The 21,592-nt window shown below is 50.0% G+C and overlaps 1 pseudogene; it reads right to left on the bottom strand.

Annotated features, from left to right (window-relative positions):
• Positions 1-566: 566 nt before the first annotated feature.
• On the bottom strand, positions 567-18,253 carry LOC133927997 (uncharacterized; annotated as a pseudogene).
• Between the last annotated feature and the right edge of the window lie 3,339 nt (positions 18,254-21,592).

Below are 21,592 nucleotides of genomic sequence, written 5' to 3'. Positions count from 1 at the left end.
TACTTAACGCCCTGAACTTATTAGGCTGGGTCAATTTACAACTTGAGGCGGTTTTGGAGGGTGGTTTTGCTGTTGGACTAAAAAGAAGTCACGATTTTGTCACATGGGCAACACATGTGATGAAGAAACATGATGAAGAAGACATTATTTTTGTCCAAATCATCAAAACCACCCTCCAAGACAACCTAGGGTTGTAATTCAACCCAGTTTTGTAACTTTCGGTGGTAAAGTATCTTGTTTTATAGTTCTCGGGGTTAAGTGGACTTATTGAGAAGTTTAGGGGGGTAAAATGGACTTAGTCTAAAATAATATGATGTTTCTGTTATCAATAAAATGAGGCAAGCACAGCCTCCAAAATTCAACTAGACAAAGATCCAGCTTACCATCTATTTCATACAAGTCAACAAAAGATATTTTGCAACGCAAAACTAGAGATAAAATAACGACATTTGGGCTAATGTTTAGCAAATAATTAGCTCGTATTAGTCATTCAGTAATAAAAATAGGTCGCAGTTGTAGTGCCCCTTTTATTTGAATAAGTACCCCATGAGTGCACCAAAAGTATGTTACCTCAAAAGACGCCACAACAATGCAACTGTCTGAATCTGCCTTGAATATATCATTGAGAATAACCAGTGAAGCATGGTAGCTGCAACGTGGCAAGCTGGATAACGTCGATCAAGAATGAAACTGGAACTGTCAAACCTAAAATAATTCCAGAAAATGCAATGCCCTGAATTATATGCCGCAGGAAGCCTCCCACGAAGAACCAAAGGGTAGAGTATATTTGAACTGCATTCGGAGAAATCATGCCTAGAAGCTCTGCTAACTCTGTATTAACCTTAAAGCCAGCTGGAACACCCATCAGCGACACACAACCAGACCGCAAGATAGCATCTGTCATGCAGTGGACGAGATCAATAGTCCAAGCACAAATAGTCTCTGTATTTAACAAAATTGCTGCTCCAAAGGACAAAACCCATCAGGAGATCCACAGCGATATTTGACCACAAAGTATGCTTCTGAATTGCAGCTTTATGTGCATATTCGACATTCACAGTGGAGCTGAACCAAGGATAACAAAAGTGAAGCTTGGTATTGTCAATAATATATCGTCACTAGTAGGTAGTGAATGTAATCTCCAGTTTAATTTTAAGAAACTACAAAACATTTTGGTATAAAGATTACATGCACCAAGAAAATGTGAAGAATTGCAGCAGTAAACTCTTGCTTTGTGCATTAAAAACTCATGTAAGCTTTCGCCAGTGACCTCACCAAGGTGTCATCAACCAGGCCTAGCGGTCTGACCACTGGCTTGTGACTTGGCTAGTCACACTTTCAGTCAAACTCTATAGTCAGGAGTCAGACCGTCACTGGGGTGAGTCTAACTACCAGACCCAGCGGTCTGGTCGCTATGGATTCGGTCCGACTGTCAGGTCCACTCAGTACTGAATTATACTCTATTCTACCCCCACAGTCTGACCGCCACCTAGCCCGGTATGATTGCCAGCCACTCACTAACCTATGTATGACCTTAGGTTGTCTCATGCGAGGTTCAAACCTCTTCTAACCCAATCGCTTAGGCGTTATTTTGCAAATATTTTCGTAACATGGCACATTGCATCTCGTTCATGATCATGCATTATAAGCATACATCTTCATCATTCATTTGTTTATTCAATGTGTTCTTCAATTGTTTAGAGAGTGACACATCGACGGTTCAAGAAATCAAGGTCAATACAGAACCAGAGGTGTACATGAGTGAAGCACTGGAACAACAAGGTGGTTTGGACAGTGGAAAACTAAGATCTAAATTTTTGTTTTTGGGCAATTTTCTGGACTCTAGGTAATGAAACTCGATGAAACAAAAGGGATAACTAAGATTACCTAACAGGCAACCGAGACTCTGATAACACTTGATGCGTGTTTGCCCGATCTTCCGAAAGGTAATATGATAAGTCGATTGGTAGAGTTTCGACATTGATGATCCAAAGGATTCGAACAGAACAGATCGAGAACCCTCGCAACCACTACACCAATACTATGTGGTTATCAACCATACCAATATATGGTTGACCTCGCCAAGAAGGCTGTAACACCCAGTTTTAAAGAAACAAACCAGACACAACACATCTATACCAAGATCAAGTTTTCATACATGTGTTACATCATCAGTGTATCACCATAGTGCCATTATTACAACATTATTTAACTTATTACAAAGGACCCGAGGGTCTAAAAGAAAACACAGTGGAACTAAAAAGAGGTCTTTAGCGCCAGCTGGGCTTCCTTCTTCTACAGGCATCAACCGGGGGCACACCAGCTATTGAGGGTCGTTATTAAGGACCCCCGATGGCCCCTTGGCTTACTTAGCTCAGCCTCCCAAAGGTTAAGCCTGTTCCCACCTTCCGAAGCCCCGCCCTTCCGGAGCTCAACCTCCCGAAGGTTCGGTCTCCGAGGCTTCGGCCTGTCGAAGCCCCCCCCCCCCCCCCGCCTTCCGGAGCCCAGGCCTTCCGGAGCTCCGCCTCCCAAAGGCCTGGTCCTCGAGGCATTGGCCTCCCGCTGTCCGGGCTGGCTTCTCAGAGATTACTGGGTGAGTCATCAGTCCTCAGGAAAGATCTTCCAAAAAGCAAGAACTAATCGTACTTTGCCTGCGAGGAAGTGATCGGCATTAAACGCCTAGGCTAGTGGGCGTCGCTCTAACACCCCAGCATGATGGTACCTATCCTGACACCCCTGGTGGTGCAGCGCCGGGCCGCAATTGGCCACCGGCTCGCCCGCTTCAGGGGTCAGGCACCATGATAATTACCGCGGTGGATATTTATCTCCCGATAGGAAAGAAGGTAGTCTTCCGGGATAAGGCTCAGTAATTTGGTCGGATCCCGGATATTCATACATTATGATAACTTGTACACCAATCTATGCATGGCCCTATAAATAGGAGGCCATGATCCTCTGGGCAAGGGACGGACACAGAACACGCATCACAGCAAACCTGTGATTCTCCCCCAGATCGATCCATTTTTCTACCATCAATATACTCATGGTGTTCCTTCCTCTCAAACTTCGCCGTATTTGTTGGGGCAAGACAAAATCTTGCTCCAACAGCGCGTCGTCCTTGGGTATTCAAACATAGAAGTGCTAAGAGAGTAGGATGCCACCCAAGAAAAAGACCACCAAGGCCGCATCGGCAGCGGCCAACCCCCCAGTCATGCCTTCTGGGCAGTCCAGCCAGCTATACGCGGCCAGCACCAACAATGCCCCCCCCCCCCAGATGAGGAGAATGAGAACCTTACGGCCACCACCGACCCAACCACAACTACAGCTGTGGGTGACATCGAAGGGTTCTCTACCTCGAGGACCCAACAGCAACAAAGTGAGGCCCCCGCCGCACCCCTAGGGGCTGCAACCGGCGCTACCGTCGGAAACACTGCTCCGCCCGAGCAGCAATCACGGTTGGCGGCACTCCTGACACAGATGGAGGAACTACGGATGGCCCTACGGTCCGAGCAGGAAACTACCCACATGGAGGAACTACGGACGGCCCTACGGGCTGAGCAGGAAACTACCCACACCTTCACCACCGCTCCCAGGACAACCGGCGTGTTTTCGACCCAAGTTCTACGAACAGGCGAGCCCCTCGGCGTGAGGACACGACACGTTTGATCCCCGGAGCCCCAGGGCCGGCATTGTGAGGACCCCCTGCGGGACCATGACTCTCCCCTGCGGGCCGACCTGCAGGCCATACCCTTCCTGGAGGGTTTTTGGACTCTGAAGTTGCCCAAGTTTAAAGGCAATTCAGACCCCAACGAGTTCGCCCGATCTTACACCCTAGCCATAGAGGCCAGCGGGGACGGACCGGCCACCATGGCTAAATGCTTCCCCCTCGCCCTAGAAGGGGTGGCCGTACGCTGGTTTTGGGCGCTGGACCCCGGCACCATTCACACCACCTCTTCTGTAGCAACTTCCAGGGCACCTTCATCAAACCAGTAACCTCCGGCAGCCTGTTCACTATCAGGCAGGGGCCAGATGAAACCCTTCGGGACTACTTTCGAAGGTTCTCCTAGACCAAAGCCCAGATTAGGGGCATATCAGACTCTTCGGTCATTGATGCTGCAACCTAGGGCCTGGCCTAAGGCCCCCTATATGATCAACTAAATCGGCACGCAATACGCACAAATCCTCATGAGCAAGTTTGAGGAATATGCGAGAGCAGAGGAGGAAAAGCTCCACCGGAGGCGCTCACAAGCTGGTGAAGCTTCTCATGCCAGCACCGAGGGACCACACTTGTAGGCCGGATCATCACACGCCCCGGCATCCCCGACAAAAAGGAGCTTCGAGAAGGCCCTCACCGCTAGGTCCCAAAGGGGGTGGCAGTGGCAACGCCGAAACATCAGCAATATCAGCCCAAGCTACGGGGCTCCGAACCAAAGCCACCCTAGGGGACATTGTCGAGGACGCTCCGGAGGCCTCCAGGAGCGAAGCCACACCCCAAATCCACGTTCTGAGGAAGAATCCTGGTGCACTCTACACAGCGCGGGACGAGGGCACAATATCGATAACTACCGAACCCTCATCACCTTCCAAGAGGAGTACCTCAGGAGGCATGCGGCCCTCAATGGTGGGGCCCCCAAGGGGCAGTCAAAAGATCGTAGATCATCGGCCAACCGACGGGTAGACCACCTGCCCTACAAAATCCTCCACAGCTAGCCCTACCTTCACCACCCCAGTCATCCCTAGAACCGCACGATGACGAAGGAGTGCGGGGCAAACGGATCGTCCTCGCCATTACCACGAAGGGAGCTCCGGAGGCACTTCAAAATGATAGCGGTGAGACTACGCCCTCGGGGTGCACCACATTGGAGCAACTAGCATCCACTGACAGGCCCTCGACTGGGCCGATGCCCTCATAACATTCACCATCGATGACTCGGAAGGGGTAAAATTTCCCCACTCCAATGCCCTGGTCCTCTCAGCCAATATCACTGAAGTCGAGGTCCGAAGAATACTGGTCGACGGAGGCAGCTCAGTGGACCTCCTATTCATGCATGCCTTCGACCAGCTCCTAATTCCGCGAAGCTAGCTCTCACCAAGCAGCAGACCCCTCCAGGGATTCAATGGAACCCCCCTTAATGCCCTAGGATAGATAGAACTCTCGATCATCTTCGGTGAGGGCTCTGCATCATGATCCGAGGTTATCACCTTCGACGTCGTGGATGCACCACACGTCTACAATGCCATCCTAGGACGGGGGACCCTGAACAGATTCGGAGCTATACCCCATCACAATTACCATCCACAGTGACTAAGACCTAGCTAGACGCATCGAGTATGGGCACCCCGCTCTACTCCCCAGTCGCCATATCCACATTATGATATGGGAGGACTCGAAAGATCCTCCGTCAGCACACCCTGGGCACCGCTGCCCTCCAAGGCCACAGCCAGAAGGGGATATAAAGCTAGTCTCCATACACCAAGAGCAACCCGACCGAACCTTCCAAATAGGGATAGACCACGCCTTCGGGCAAGAAACCCAACTTTTGGCCATCTTACGGAGTAACCTCGACATCTTCGCATGGTCCTCACCGGACCTCCCAGGAGTCGATCGTAGCATCATCGAGCACTTGCTCCAGGTCGACCCGAAGGCAAGGCCCGTACGCCAGGGGCTTCGCAAGCTCTCCCCGGAGCGGCAGAGGCCACAAAAGAAGAAGTCCAGAAGCTACAGGAAGCCGGTGTTATCCGAGAGGTTATACACTCTGATTGGCTCTCCAACACCGTCCTAGTCAAAAAAACATAGCGGAAAATGGCGTATGTGCATCGATTTCACGTCATTAAACAAAGTATGCCCCCGAGATCCGTACCCTCTCCCCCGCATCGACCAGCTAGTGGATTCTACCGCCGGCTGCGAAATGCTAAGCTTCCTCGATGCCTACTCCGGATACCACCAAGTGTGGATGGCAACGGAGGATGAAAACAAGAGCAGCTTTATTACCCCCTTCAGAGTATACTGCTATGTCTGGATGCCCTTTGGTCTTTGAAACGCCGGGGCCACATTCTCCCGTCTAGTACACAAGGTGCTGCAATAATAGTTGGGCGGCAACATCGAAGCCTACGTAGATGATACTATGGTAAAAAGCCAACTAGAAGCCACCCACGTTGCCGACCTACAAGAAACATTCAACAGCCTCCAAGCCGTTGGTGTACGGCAAAACCCAGAACAATGCGTATTTGGCGCTAGAGGTGGAAAAATGCTAGGGTATCTTATCTCTCGAAGAGGCATCGAGGCCAACCCGGGCAAAATTCGTGCTATCACGGAAATGTTGTCTCCCACCAATCCTAAAGAAGTACAGCACCTTGCCAGTCGCCTCGCAGCCCTCAGTTGCTTCCTCGCGAAATCCGCTCAGCACAACCTCCCTTTCTTTAAAACGCTAAAGGGCTCTGAGCCGTTTAGCTGGACACCAGACTGCCAAGCAGCATTCGAGGCCCTAAAAGCGCACCTTTCCCACCTTGAAACACTCGTGATGCCCCTCCCCGGTGAAGGACTGCTCTTGTACCTATCCATCTCTGCAGCCGCCGTCAGCGTCGCCCTGGTATGAGAGGAAAAAAGTGGTGGTCGCCCTACTCAAAGGGCTATATACTACGTCTCAAAGGCCTTAGCTGGGGCCAAGACACATTACACTGAGCTCGAAAAAATAGCCTACGCCCTGTTGATGGCCTCGCGCAAGCTCTGGCACTACTTCCTTGCCTACGACATCATTGTGCCAACCTCGTACCCTCTTGGCGACATGTTTCACAACTCGGAGGCGACGGGACGCATCGGCAAGTGGGCGGTAGAGTTAGCCCCCTTCGTCGTCAAGTGTGTAGCCCGTATCACAATAAAATCCCAAATCTTGGTAGACTTCATCGCCGAATGGACCCCGGCAACAACCGAACCCAACACCACGCCCACCCAAGACATTTGGACCATCTACACCGATGGAGCATACTGCTCCACGAGCGCTGGAGCTGGCACAGTCCTGATCTCCCCCACAGGCCAGCAGGTCCAATACGCCGCTCGCCTAGATTTCAAGACGACTAACAACATAACGGAATACGAGTCTGTCGTCATAGGCCTTCGAAAGGCCTGAGCCTTAGGAGCAGCCAAAGTCATCATCCGAACCAACTCTTAGATCGTTGCCGGTCACATCAACAAGGACTTCCAAGTCCGCCATAAAGACATGGTAACATACCTCGAGGCCATTCGCATAGCTGAGGCACACTTCCGCGGCGTATCCATACGAAGCATACCACGGGCGGACAACAATCAGGAAGACACGTTAGCAAAAGCTGCAACCATGGGCAAAAACCCACCAAGAGGCACCTTCCTCGAGACCCTGCACCACCTGACCGCCAGAACCCTTGACGAGACAACTGTCACCATCCTCCCCATCCAAACTGTGAACTGGAGGGACCCCTCCTATCGTTCCTAAGAGGAACAGCAGAACCGGACGACCCAATTGCACTTCGCCGCATCCAACATCGTGCCAGGGGCTACCACCTTATAAATAACACCCTTTACAAGACAGGTGTATGCGCCACCCTCCTTCGGTGCATCACTAAATAAGAAGGAGCCACCCTCCTCAGAGAAATACATGAAGGCATGTGCAGCAGTCATCTGGAGCCTCGTGCTCTAGCCAATAAGGCACTCTACTAGGGGCTCCATTGGCCTACGATCATGTCTGATGCGGAAGGACTCATCCGCACCTGCCAAGGATGCCAATGGATGGGACGACGAAGCCACCAACCTTCAACTCCTTTGCAACCAATCGCCCCTGTCTAGCCCCTGGCATGTTGGGGTATGGACCTCATCGGTCCATTTCCCCACGCCAAAGGAAACCTCCAGTACGTAGTGGTCGCATTAGAATATTTTTCCAAATGGGTCGAGGCCGAACCGCTCACTGCGATCACATCAAAAAATGTCCAGAAATTCATCTGGAAGAACATAATTTGCCAGTTCGGCGTCCCATGATAGCTCACGGTGGACAATGGCACACAATTCGACTTCGAACCTTTTAGACAGTTCACCGACAACCTCGGCATTGAATTATGCTTCGTAGCAGTTTGACACCCTCAATCCAATTGAGCTGTTGAAAGGGCCAACGGCAACATCCTCTTCGGTCTAAATCGATGCCTCGTCGGCTTAGCTCGAGGCCTGTGGGTCGACGAATTACCCAAGGTTTATGGTCCCTCCACACCATTGTCACACGGACCACCATTGATGAGGACATCACTCCCTCGGATACATACAATGATCCTCCATTGAACTTTCAAGGTCCAATCACAAGAGCTCGCGCACGACAATTAAATTTAGAGGTGAGCTCGTTCTTAAGCAACTCTTTATATAATTTTGAGAATAGATTACTACCTAATGATTATGTGTTGCTTAGGAATCATGGAGAGGACAAGGAGACACATAGAGGAAGGCTTGGAGGCGTGGAGGAGCAGCTAGGACGTCCAACAACAGCAGGAGGTCCAGTCCAACTCGAGTCCGAATCAGCCTCGACCTCCAGGACCAGCCAGCAGTAAAACGGACGCCCAGGACGCATCCGGACTCCGTTTTCGACGATTCACATATGGTTGGAAAGATAATTTCATAAGGAAACCAATGGCGTTGGTTTGAGGTCCAAATTCCTTCTGAGTCAACAGGAAACGTCGAAACAAATCAGCATCCAGAATCTGTCCCGGTGCTGCGTCACCGTTTTTGGTCCGTTGGGCCGTGTATCGTCGTTGAGCTCATTAGGGGGGCGTGACCAGGGGGTGTGACGACCCTAGACCCTTATTATAAGCCGCCGCCGCTCTCATTAGGGCGGGTTTTGCTTAGATTATTCTGTCAAGAACAGTTTCGCCGTTTCGTCGGTTTGTGAGACCCCAACTCGTGAGATTAATCATTCATCTGCAATTTGGTTGCATTCTTCCTTGTTCTTGCTTGTGTTCTTCGATTCGCAGGCAAGGATTTTAGCCTTCTTGGCGAGGTCAACCGTGCAACACCGGTTGATAACCAGAGGAGACGTGGTGCTGCGATTGCGGGGTTTCGGATCGTGTTGTTCGGAGGCCGGATCGACTTGTGTCTCGTTTCCACCAAATCGAGAGTTACCAGAACCTTTCGGAAGATTGGGAACCCTTGTTCATATTAAGTGGTATTCAGAGCTTCAGGTATACCGTCAGGTTCATATCTACCCTTAGTTTCGAGTGTTTTCGCCTTCGTTCCATAGTCCACTGCCATATCATTTTTTTTTTCTGTCCTACAACCCTTCCGCGCCTTTGCATATTTCAGTTTCAGAGTTCGTCGTGTTGAGTTTGTGTCCTGGTCAAGGTTTTGTTGCTGGTTAGGTCATGTTAGAGTCCAGTTCGTGTGTTTTCCCCCACCGTTTCCATCAAACCCTAGCCTCCGTCGCATATTTTCCCCACTTTCTTCCCGTTTTGTCCTCTAATTCGGAGTCGTTTCTCAAATCGGGCATAACTTTCGTGTACGAACTCCGTTTTCAGAAAAGTCACAGAGTTTTTCGCATCGAAACGGCGTTTCGGATCCGTTCGTCCCCGCCTTGTTGGGTTCGGCGAAATCAGAATTCCCAAATTCGCCTCCGAAGTTTGAGTTTTCAATTTCCAAATATTTTTCTCATTTTCCGGCTGAACTTCAGAAAATTCTACAGGCCACGTCTTTCACTTGTTTAGGCTCAAATTTTCTGTGGTTCCCTCTTGTGTGCTCCTAAGTGAAAAAAAATATCAAAAAAATAAATAGAAAAAGTCGAATTTTCCCAAAAAAACAACGACAGCCCAAAAAAATAGAAAAAAGAGAGGGGCAAAAGAGGAACAATATCTAGAGGAGCACATAGAGAAGGGCAAAGTGAGCTGTGTTAGCGTGTGCTGTTTAGTTCTTTGTTTCTGTTGCTCTTGCTATCCATCATACTTGTTTCTCCACCTTGTTTATCACACATACTTGGTACTTGCAACACTTTAGGCCAGCAACGAGAACAAGTACTTGGGACTATAATTCAGCATTACTATCTGTTTCTGATTTGTGTTCCACATATACATATTTTTTCTCTTTGTGTGCCTTCCAAGCCCCACAGATTCTTCTGGACAGCACTGGTTTGCATCCCTGCAATCGCTCGCACGCCTTCCAGGTATCCTTTGCTTTGCTGGTAAGAACCCTGGTAAGAGCTTGGTAAGGTGTCTACCTTTGCTGATCTTGATTGAGAGGCACCACTCCACCTTTGTAGTACGATTATTAGGGATAACCTTCACTGTTTGTTGTTGTGTTTGTTTCCACAATGTCAGTTGAAGGAGATAAAACGCCAAAGGACTTCAAGGAGTGTGTCAGCCAAGAGCAGCTACAAGCTGTTGTAGACAATGCTCAGAAGGAGATGAAGGAGACAGTCATCAAGGCTATCACTGAAGCGATAATTGAGATGAAACTCGCAAACGCGGTTGAGCGGGTGGACAAACGGTTATCCGAGCTCACCGACAGGGTAAATGCGTTGGAAAACTGTCCTGTGCACAACGAAGATGTGAATGGAAGCAACACCAGTGATGAGTTGTATGATGACGATGTTAATGTTGATCCAGCGGCGACATTGCAAAACAGATTACGGCGTCGTCTTCGCACTAACACCACAGATATGGGTGGCGTTCCACATCACCACCACCATCGAGGTATGTATAATCGAGCTCCTGAAGATCCTTATGCTAAGGTTAAATTTACTATACCTTCTTTTTCGGGACATCTTGATTGGGAGATGACAGTAGAGCAAAAATTTAGTGCCCACCAAGTACCTGAACAACATAGAGTTAGACAAGCCACTAGTGAGTTTAAAGATTTTGCTATTATTTGGTGGACTGGTTTAGCTGCAGATGGTGCCACACCTCGTACATGGGAAGAGCTTAAGGTTGCTATGCGTGATAGATTTGTTCCCCCATCTTATCATAGAGACCTGCGTAAGAAATTGATGCGCTTAGAACAGGGAGATAAATCTGTGCAGGATTATTATGGTGAGCTTCAAAAGGGCTTGATGCGTTGTGGCATAGTAGAGGGAAACGAAGATTCTATTTGTCGATTTTATTCGGGTTTGAGACGTGAAATCCAGGATATTATTGATTATAAAGAATTTAACAATGTCAACCAGTTGTTTCAGTTTGCTATGCTTGCAGAGAAGGAGTTGCAGGGGCGTGAGCAGCAGGGCAAGTACAAGGCCAGCACCACATACACGCCGCGCACAGGACCATCCTTTGGGCTGTCCAAACCATCCACTTACAGGGCTCCCTCACCAGCGAGCAAGCAACAAGCAGCTACGGCACCAAATCCGGTCACTACACGACCTTCAGGCTCAGGTAAAAATTCTGTTTTGCAGGGACCTTCCAAGAGTGCTTCCTCTGTTGCATCAACGGGACGCACCTCTGGCATTCAGTGCCGTCGCTGCCATGGATTCGGTCATGTGCAGAAGGATTTCCCAAGTCAGCGGGCATACATTGCAACGGAAGATGGGTACATCAGCGCCTCTGACATTGAGGAAGAAGAAGAAGAAGAACCAGTTGTTGAGGAGAGCAACGAAATCTTGGGCAGTGATGACACAGCGACCTATAGGAGCATCATTGTGCAGCGGGCGCTCAGCACAAAGGTACAACAACCAGAGAAGCTGCAACGCCATAACTTGTTCCAGATTTTCTTCGTCATCCAAAATCGGCGAGCACGTGTCATCATCGATGGAGGTAGTTGTAATAATTTGGTGAGTTCAGATTTGGTCAAGAAGCTTGGCTTGACCACACGCCAACACCCCCATCCATATAACCTTCAGTGGTTTAATGATGCTGGAAAAGCTAAGGTAACACAAACTTGCAGAGTTTCTTTTTCCATTGGTTCCTATGCTGATTATGTTGACTGTGATGTGGTACCTATGGAAGCTTGCTCACTTTTATTGGGTCGACCTTGGGAATTTGATAATGATGCTATACACCATGGTAGAAGTAATACATATACTTTTATGCATAAAGGAAAGAAAATTACTTTGATTCCTATGACCCCTGCTGAAATTGTACAAGCTGATAAAGAACGAGCTGCTAATTTGCGTGATACTAAATCTGAAAATCAGCAAGTTGCTAATTCTCTTTACCCACCTAAAAAGGATAAGTCTGCACCTAGTTCTAAGGTAGAGGGCATAAAATTGAAGGGTGGTGTTATGCTTGCACTAAAAAGTGACCTTGCTGAAATTTCTAATAATGATATTTGCTACACCTTGGTTTGCAAACGAGTTTTGTATTCGATGGATGATGTTATTAGTTCGATACCTCCTGCTGCCACTAACCTTTTGCAGGAGTATGAGGATGTTTTCCCAGCTGAGATACCCCCGGGACTGCCACCTATGAGAGGGATAGAGCATCAAATCGATTTGATCTCGGGAGCAACATTGCCAAATCGTGCTGCGTATCGAACCAATCCCGAGGAGACTAAGGAAATTCAGCGGCAAGTCCAAGAGCTTTTGGACCGCGGGTATGTACGTGAGAGCCTTAGTCCTTGTGCTGTTCCTGTGATTTTGGTTCCTAAGAAAGATGGTACTTGGCGTATGTGTGTTGATTGTAGAGCCATCAATAACATTACTATTCGATATCGCCATCCTATTCCTAGACTTGATGATATGCTTGATGAGTTGTGTGGCTCTGTAATTTTTACAAAGATCGACTTGCGTAGTGGTTACCACCAAATTAGAATGAAACTTGGAGATGAATGGAAAATAGCTTTCAAAACTAAATTCGGATTATATGAGTGGTTAGTAATGCCTTTTGGTTTAACTAATGCACCTAGCACTTTCATGCGTTTGATGAATGAGGTTTTAAGAGCTTTTATTGGACGATTTGTGGTGGTTTACTTTGATGACATATTGATTTATAGCAAGTCTTTGGATGAACATATGGATCACTTACGTGCTGTTTTTAATGCTTTACGTGATGCACGTTTATTTGGTAACCTTGAGAAGTGCATCTTTTGCACGGATCGAGTCTCTTTTCTTGGCTATGTTATTACTCCACAGGGAATTGAGGTGGATGAGATGAAAATTGAAGCCATAAAGAGTTGGCCGGTGCCCCAAACCATCAAACAGGTGAGAAGTTTTCTTGGACTTGCAGGTTTTTATCGTCGTTTCGTGAAGGATTTCAGCGCCATTGCTGCCCCCTTACATGAGTTGACAAAGAAAGGTGTGGTGTTCCATTGGGGTAAGGCACAAGAGGAGTCCTTTGACACTTTGAAGGACAAGCTTACGCACGCGCCATTGCTGCAACTTCCAATTTTTGGTAAGACCTTTGAGCTAGAATGTGATGCTAGTGGAGTTGGCATTGGAGGTGTTTTGATGCAAGAAGGTAAGCCCGTTGCATACTTTAGCGAAAAATTGCATGGCCCTGTTCTTAATTACTCTACATATGATAAGGAATTGTATGCACTTGTACGTTCTTTAGAGACGTGGCGTCATTATTTGTGGCCTAAAGAATTTGTTATACATTCAGATCATGAATCGCTTAAGTATCTTCGTTCTCAAAATAATCTGAATCGTAGACATGCTAAGTGGGTTGAATTTATTGAATCTTTTCCTTATGTTATCAAACACAAGAAAGGGAAGGATAATATAATTGCTGATGCTTTGTCTAGACGATATGCTTTGTTGTCCCAACTTGATTATAGAATTTTTGGACTTGACTCAATAAAAGAACAATATGTGCTTGACCCTGATTTTAAAGATGTATTGCTGAACTGTAAAGAGGGACGTACGTGGAACAAGTTTGTGATCAATGATGGATTTGTGTTTAGAGCTAACCGTCTATGCATTCCAGTTGGTTCCGTTCGTCTTTTGTTGTTGCAGGAAGCACATGGAGGAGGATTGATGGGACATTTTGGTGCTAAGAAGACGGAGGATATGTTGGCCACACATTTCTTTTGGCCAAAGATGAGGAGAGATGTTGAGCGGTCCGTGGCACGCTGTACCACATGTCAAAAGGCTAAGTCTCGCTTGAATCCACATGGTTTGTATATGCCTCTTCCTGTTCCTTCTATTCCTTGGGCAGATATTTCGATGGACTTTGTTTTGGGATTGTCTAGGACTAAGAGGGGGAGGGATAGCATTTTTGTTGTTGTGGATCATTTTTCTAAGATGGCACATTTTATACCTTGTCATAAAAGTGATGATGCCGTTTATATTGCTGACCTCTTTTTCAAAGAGATTATTCGGTTGCATGGTATGCCTTCTACTATTGTTTCAGATCGCGACGCTAAATTTTTGAGTCACTTTTGGCGCACTCTATGGAATAAGTTGGGTACAAAACTATTGTTTTCTACTACGTGCCACCCACAAACTGATGGCCAAACGGAGGTAGTGAACCGCACTTTGGGTACCATGTTGAGAGCTATTTTGAAGAAAAATTTGAAGATGTGGGAAGAATGTTTGCCCCACGTGGAGTTTGCTTATAATCGGGCAACACATTCTACCACCAAGGTAAGTCCTTTTCAGGTAGTGTATGGTTTTACCCCTCGCGCTCCTATTGATCTTTTGCCTTTACCTACCACTGAAAGAACACATAGTGATGCTAGTGCACGTGCTGATTTTATTCGTAAGTTGCATGAAACAACTAAAATAAATATCGAAAAGATGAATGAAAAGTATAGAATTGCTGGTAGTGAAGGTAGGAAAGAAGTCAAACTTGAACCGGGTGATTTAGTGTGGTTACATTTAAGAAAAGATAGGTTTCCAGAGCTGCGTAAGTCTAAATTAATGCCAAGAGCTGCTGGTCCTTATAAGATAATTGAGAAAATAAATGATAATGCATATAAACTTGAGTTGCCACCCGAGTTCGGGGTTAGTCCTTCTTTTAACATTGCAGATTTGAAGCTTTACTTGGGAGCCGATGTTGAGCTTGAGTCGAGGACGACTCCAATTCAAGAGGGGGAGGATGATGAGGACATCACTCCCTCGGATACATACAATGATCCTCCATTGAACTTTCAAGGTCCAATCACAAGAGCTCGCGCACGACAATTAAATTTAGAGGTGAGCTCGTTCTTAAGCAACTCTTTATATAATTTTGAGAATAGATTACTACCTAATGATTATGTGTTGCTTAGAAATCATGTAGAGGACAAGGAGACACATAGAGGAAGGCTTGGAGGCGTGGAGGAGCAGCTAGGACGTCCAACAACAGCAGGAGGTCCAGTCCAACTCGAGTCCGAATCAGCCTCGACCTCCAGGACCAGCCAGCAGTAAAACGGACGCCCAGGACGCATCCGGACTCCGTTTTCGACGATTCACATATGGTTGGAAAGATAATTTCATAAGGAAACCAATGGCATTGGTTTGAGGTCGAAATTCCTTCTGAGTCAACGGGAAATATCGAAACAAATCAGCATCCAGAATCTGTCCCGGTGCTGCGTCACCGTTTTTGGTCCGTTGGGCCGTGTATCGTCGTTGAGCCCATTAGGGGGGCGTGACCAGGGGGTGTGACGACCCTAGACCCTTATTATCAGCCGCCGCCACTCTCATTAGGGCAGGTTTTGCTTAGATTATTCTGTCAAGAACAGTTTCGCCGTTTCGTCGGTTTGTGAGACCCCAACTCGTGAGATTAATCATTCATCTGCAATTTGGTTGCATTCTTCCTTGTTTTTGCTTGTGTTCTTCGATTCGCAGGCAAGGATTTTAGCCTTCTTGGTGAGATCAACCGTGCAACGCCGGTTGATAACCAGAGGAGACGTGGTGCTGCGATTGCGGGGTTTCGGATCATGTTGTTCGGAGGCCGGATCGACTTGTGTCTCGTTTCCACCAAATCGAGAGTTACCAGAACCTTTCGGAAGATTGGGAACCCTTGTTCATATTAACCATGTTCACACCCTTCCGCCTCCTATACGGAGACAAAGCCATGACCCCCACCAAGGTCAAGGCCTGCTCACTCAGGGTACAACTCCCACAAACTGATGGAGAAAAGGAGCTCTCCCTCGACCTTACCAAAAGCACGCGGCTCCACGCCATTTAAAACCTAGATCACTACATTAAGAAAACTAAGGCTTGGTACAATCCAAGGGTTGCGCCGCGAAACTTCAAACAAGGCGAACTCGTGCTTTGACGCGCCCTAGCCCCGGGAAAGCTATGCAACAAATGGGAAGGCCCATACCTGGTCCTCGAGTCAAACAAACCCGGCTCCGACTGACTGGCCAATGTAGAGGGGACCCCCCTCGAACACAGTTGGAACGCAGAGACCCTCGGCAAGTATTATGTATAAAAAACCCCAACCCCAATACCCAAAAAAAACCCAGCATCTTGGAGGCATAAGCCTCCGTGCTGGATAGGCATTCCGTCCACCATCTTTAAGGTCTCGCCAACCTACGTGGTTGATAGGCAAAGACTGCTCCAGTATCTTGAAGGCATAAGCCTCCGTGCTGGACAGGCATTCTGTCCGCCATCTTTAAGGTCTCGCTAACCTACGTGGCGGATAGGCAAAGACCTCTCCAGCATCTTGAAGGTATAAGCCTCCATGCTGGACAGGCATTCCATCCGCCATCTTTAAGGTCTAGCTAGCCTACATGGTGGATAGGCAAAGACCGCTCCAGCATCTTGAAGACAAAGTCTTCATGCTGGACAGGCATTCTGTCTGTCATCATTTGGGCCTAGCAAACCCAAAGTGTCGGATAGGCAAAGACCGCTCCGGCATCTTGAAGGAAGTGCCTTCATACCGGACAGGCCTAACACCCCCCATCATTTCTAAGGTCAGGCCGCCCTAGGCATGGCGAGGGGATAAAAACCCCAACAAACTGAGTCTATCACCCGACCCTTCCGATGCCCCTCGAAGTCTCATACCCTGTGACCGCCAGGCAACCACAGGATGCGAAGGGGCTGGGACAAGGGGCACAGGCGAAACATCAGCGCAATCAATCACCAAAAAGGGAGAGGAAAAAGAACATACAAAAGTCTTTTTATACAGTTAACTGCTGTACATCGAATCTATGCCCAGCAAACTGGGTAGTCTACTATGCCCCCTGTACCACTATGGGAAGACGAGGATGCCCGTCCTCCATGCCTCCCAGACACACCACGGGACCTGGAGAGTCATCCATGACAACTACACATGGGAGGCCGACACGAGCCCTCTCCACCAAAGGGGCTGCTGCCCGAAACAAAGACTCTACCCCAGGAAGACGAAAAATTCACCGAAAAGGGATACAAATTGAAGGCCGAGAAGTCCAGCTCTTCCCCCTGCCCCGCCGATGAGGCCTCTGCAGCTTGTGCCTCCTCCACCTTCACCTCACCCAAGGTAGACTCGAGAATTTCCAAAGGCACCCTTCCGTCAGAACCCCGGGGAAGGACGAAGCGCCGTAAGAAGTGTGAGCCAGCAACCTCCCGTGCCATTTGGGCCGCACACTAGTCATCTCTTGCGGTAAAGCATACATCCGGAGCAAACACCTGGGGATCCTCCAGCTTGACCTTAACCAAAACATCGGCAGCCACCTGTGGGTCAACACGCCCATCGTAATTGTGGGCCATAACAAAGCGACTCCACCAACGAACGAACGGAGTAGCCTCTGATGCACCAGACGCACTCGATCCTTCCCTAGAGGCACTATCCAAGGTACAAACGAGGCCTCCTCCGGCCATGGGCCACCGTACCTATACATGTAGAGCAGACTCCAGTTAAAACTCAAAGGCTCAAATGTCCCAAAAAAACACAGGAAGATAAGTGCGGTTTCCATCAAATAAAGGAAAGATTGTATACATAAAGCAGGAAGAGGCGGTCAACATACTAGAACTCAACCCCCCTCTCCAGAAAAGAAAAGAAAACAAAGACAGCCGCAATAGAGCTACACCTTCAGGGCATCCACGCTTGGCTCTGGAGGGGCAACAACGCCAGACAAAGCTCCCCCAGAGGGCCGCGAAGCACCCGTAGACTCCAAGTGAAGCACCAGGCCTCCCAACGAAGAACTCGGGCGAAGGCCCCCCGAGGCACCCAGAGCCCCCTGACCGGCCATGAAGCGCAATGTCATGCTCCGACCATGTTTTGCCCATACGCCGCAATGGAAGCTCTCCAAGGTCGCGCCAATCTCCACTGAAGGTGCCTCTGGCTGGAAGGCCTCGACCACGAAGTCCGGCACCTGTCGCTCCAGTGCTTCGAAGGGACCAACCCCCGCCTGGTGCAGTAGGGTCAGCTGAAGTGCAGTAGCCACACGAGCACTAGACCTCACATAGGCCTCCATGGCCCTAACCATAACCTTTGTGGCCGACCAAAGCCAAAAGATCGACATGACCGATGCCTCTGAGCCAGAGGGCAATCCGGGCCACCTTTGATGCTAGCGCCATTAACTACTAGCACTCTTAATACAATGCCCCCTTCGATGCTCGGACCTCCTCCAACTCTCACCGCATATTCACCACCACCGCCCGAAGGGTGTCAGTGTCACTCTCGGCGGACACACGGGCCGTGTTGGCTGCATCGGCAACCTCCTTCGCCCCCGCCCCCCCCCCCCCCGGAGGTCTTTAGCAGCTTTCCACGCCTTAGCCTCCACACACTCACGAAACACCATTTCCTCATGAAGATGGCCCTCAGCGGACACCACCCATTTTCAGGCCTCTTCCAAAGCCTGGCATCCGCCACCTCCCAGCGCCCTCGCCAAAATTACTTGGTGCAAAGCACCACAAAAAGATGGTAAAAGACAAGATAAGCTACCCAGGACCCAACACCAGACCCAGCGATCATAACCGATACTATCGACCTAAAGGGCTGTTGCCACAATCATGCCTCCAGCTCCTCCAGGGGACGCTGGGCCAATGCTCTGTCGACCTCCCCACTCCGAAGCAGAGAGGAGGCCACAGCAAAAGCCCTTGACACCTCCGGACGCAGCGCGAAGTCGTTCGAAGTCAGGATCCCGAGGCTAGGGCCCCCCTCAACTGCTCCGAAGGGACTCCCGGAGGAGGGCACAGTGCCTCAGGCACCAGCCGCCTCAAGCAGGCCACCAGCTGACTTCGAGCCCCATGGGAACGAAGCCACGTCCCCCAAGATAGCCCTCCGAGACCCCTCCGGAGGAGTCCGCGATCTCCGCTGGGCCTCCGAGGCCTCGAAGGGTGGAATCAAGGTCGCATCCACCTCAAAGGTCGCTGCAACAAAAAAGAAATACAGATTAAGATCCCAGCGCATGACCAAAAGGGTATGACTAACAAAGCAAACCACACCTGGTTCCCTCGAACCTCTTACAAGAGGACCCGTAGCATCCTCAGCATCCGAGCCGACAAGACCGAAGTTGAAGTCCACGGAGGCCACGCCTCGCTGTTGGCTCTGGCCGTGACCCACAATATCTAGGGAGGCCCGGTCCTTCCCCTGATCATCGCCGCCACCCTGGCCCTCACCTCCAGACTGATCGCTCACACTCCCAACCCACCTCAGCGCTTCTTGTGAACTAGGGGTGCCTCCGACGACTCGGACATCAAACCAGTTGTGAGCCTCCAGATGCTGAGGGTCACCGCGCCTGGAGGGTCCTTGTACGAATGGGGGGGCCCGCACGCACTCGTTATCCAATAGCCCTAGGCTCTGGAGGATCTCGCTATGCTAGAGCCCCCACGCTAAGGTAAAAATAGACATGATTGTACCGCAACCAATTCCAAACTAGGGCCACCCGCCGCTCCCGCTCCGCGATAATAGGGGGACCAAGGACCACCTCCGTGATCTCTGCCGCACGCTCCAGTGGGAGGCAGCTCTTTGAAAGAAAAAAGATAGCTCACATCGGCAGATCGAGAACCCAACTACAGAAGGAACTCACCAACGCTGACAGGCGGACCAAAATACACCTTCGGCCACTCTTCCGTACCTTGCTCAAAAACGTAGTTCCATCTCGTTGGAGGGGCCGAACGCGCAACATGGTGAACTCCTCCACAAAGTCACGCATGCTCATCTTCTCGGCCACCCTCCGGAGAAGGGCCAGCCGTGAAGCAAACTGGTCGTCCGTAATCCCCATCTCTTGCTCCAAAACATACGCGATATCCCGGTTCATGGAGCGAAGGGGCGATGCAGGGCCGACGTTGTAGTAAAACCACCGCTGCAACCAACCAGTATACTACCGGTGGTTGATGGCCTTCGATGGGAAGGCATCGCGATACTGCGGTCATATCTGGAAGTTGATACTCCCAAAACTGAGGGCCTCTTCGTCCCCTCGACCTTGATCAACTTTAGCTGGTAGTTGGCAATGTGGATGGCTGTGCAGAAATCCACCCTCCCTTCACACCCCTCCGCCCACATGGCCCACTCAAAGGTGGTCAGGCGGGCAATGGCATTGGCGTTGGGCTGCGGGAGCTCCACGTAGAAGTGGCGGAGCACCTCTTCAAGCAACAGCACTAAAGGAAAACCCAGGCCCACCTCAAAGAAGGCTTCTAACACCACGACCTCATGGGCCAGAGGCTTTGGGACCACCTCACCCAGCGAAGGCTGAGCGATAGCTCGGGAGGGGATCTTCCCCTCCCTAACCATCCGGTCGAGCTCCTTGCCACCGATGACAAACAATCCCAGTGCGATGGTTTACCGGGAGTGCTTTTGCTGGCGCGTCGAAGCTCCACTCCTAACAGTGGCCCCATCAGCAATGGGGAAGCCGATGACATCTGAGGGTCCCCCACTGTGGCTACTCCAGCCATCTCCCCTGCCGCCTGAGTTTCAGCTTCACTCGGGGTACTTAGGTCGGCCATATGAACCGTAAGAGGATGGTGAAAGGCGCTAAACTATGAGAGAGAGGGGAATAGACATCAAGGAACAACTCACACAAGGCAAGAGGTGCCGAAGATAGAGGCAGATGAGAACGAGGAATCGGCAAAAGGGATGCTCTTGGCAATCCTCCTCCTGCTACAAATAGGGAACAACTTACCCCCTCTAGGCGGCGGGCGCACGCACCATCCTTTCGCCTGCCAGGCCAAAATCATGGGGGTGCAAAACTGACTCCCCTACCCCCCCCCCAACAACAAGACAACACACGTCCCACGCTTCGCCAGATAGGGCAGGACTACACCTCTCCCTAGGGCACATTCAATGCCCCCTGTCGCCAACGTCATCCAACACGCCATTCCATCACCCGGGTCAAATCGTCCCGGGCAAGCCAAGCGATTCTCGAACCACGAGCCATCAACCACAAGCTAGGGACCACTGGGGGCCCTGCTCCAAAGGAACCGCTGGCCCGACCGCTCCGGTGGCCACCCCTGTTCCCGCCATCCGAAGCCCCGGCCTTCTGGAGCTCAGCCTCCAGAAGGTTTGGTCTCCGAGGCTTCGGCCTCCCGAAGCCCCCCCCCCCCTTCCGGAGCCCCGGCCTTCCAGAGCTCTGCCTCCCGAAGGCCCGGTCCCTGAGGCTTCGACCTCCCACTGTCTGGGCCAGCTTCCCAGAGGATACTGGGTGAGTCATCAGTCTTCAGGAAAGATCCGCCAAAAAGCAAGAACCAATCGTACTTTGCCTGCGAGGAAGTGACCAGCATTAAACGCCTAGACTAGTGGGTGTTTCTAACACCCCAGCATGATGGTACCTATCCTGACACCCCTGGTGGTGCGGCGCTAGGCCGCAATTGGC

This window comes from Phragmites australis, chromosome 9 (assembly GCF_958298935.1).
Source record: "Phragmites australis chromosome 9, lpPhrAust1.1, whole genome shotgun sequence".
Taxonomy (NCBI): domain Eukaryota; kingdom Viridiplantae; phylum Streptophyta; class Magnoliopsida; order Poales; family Poaceae; genus Phragmites; species Phragmites australis.
The sequence above is the reverse complement of the archived record's forward strand: the minus strand, read 5'-3'. Positions and strand labels throughout refer to the sequence as shown.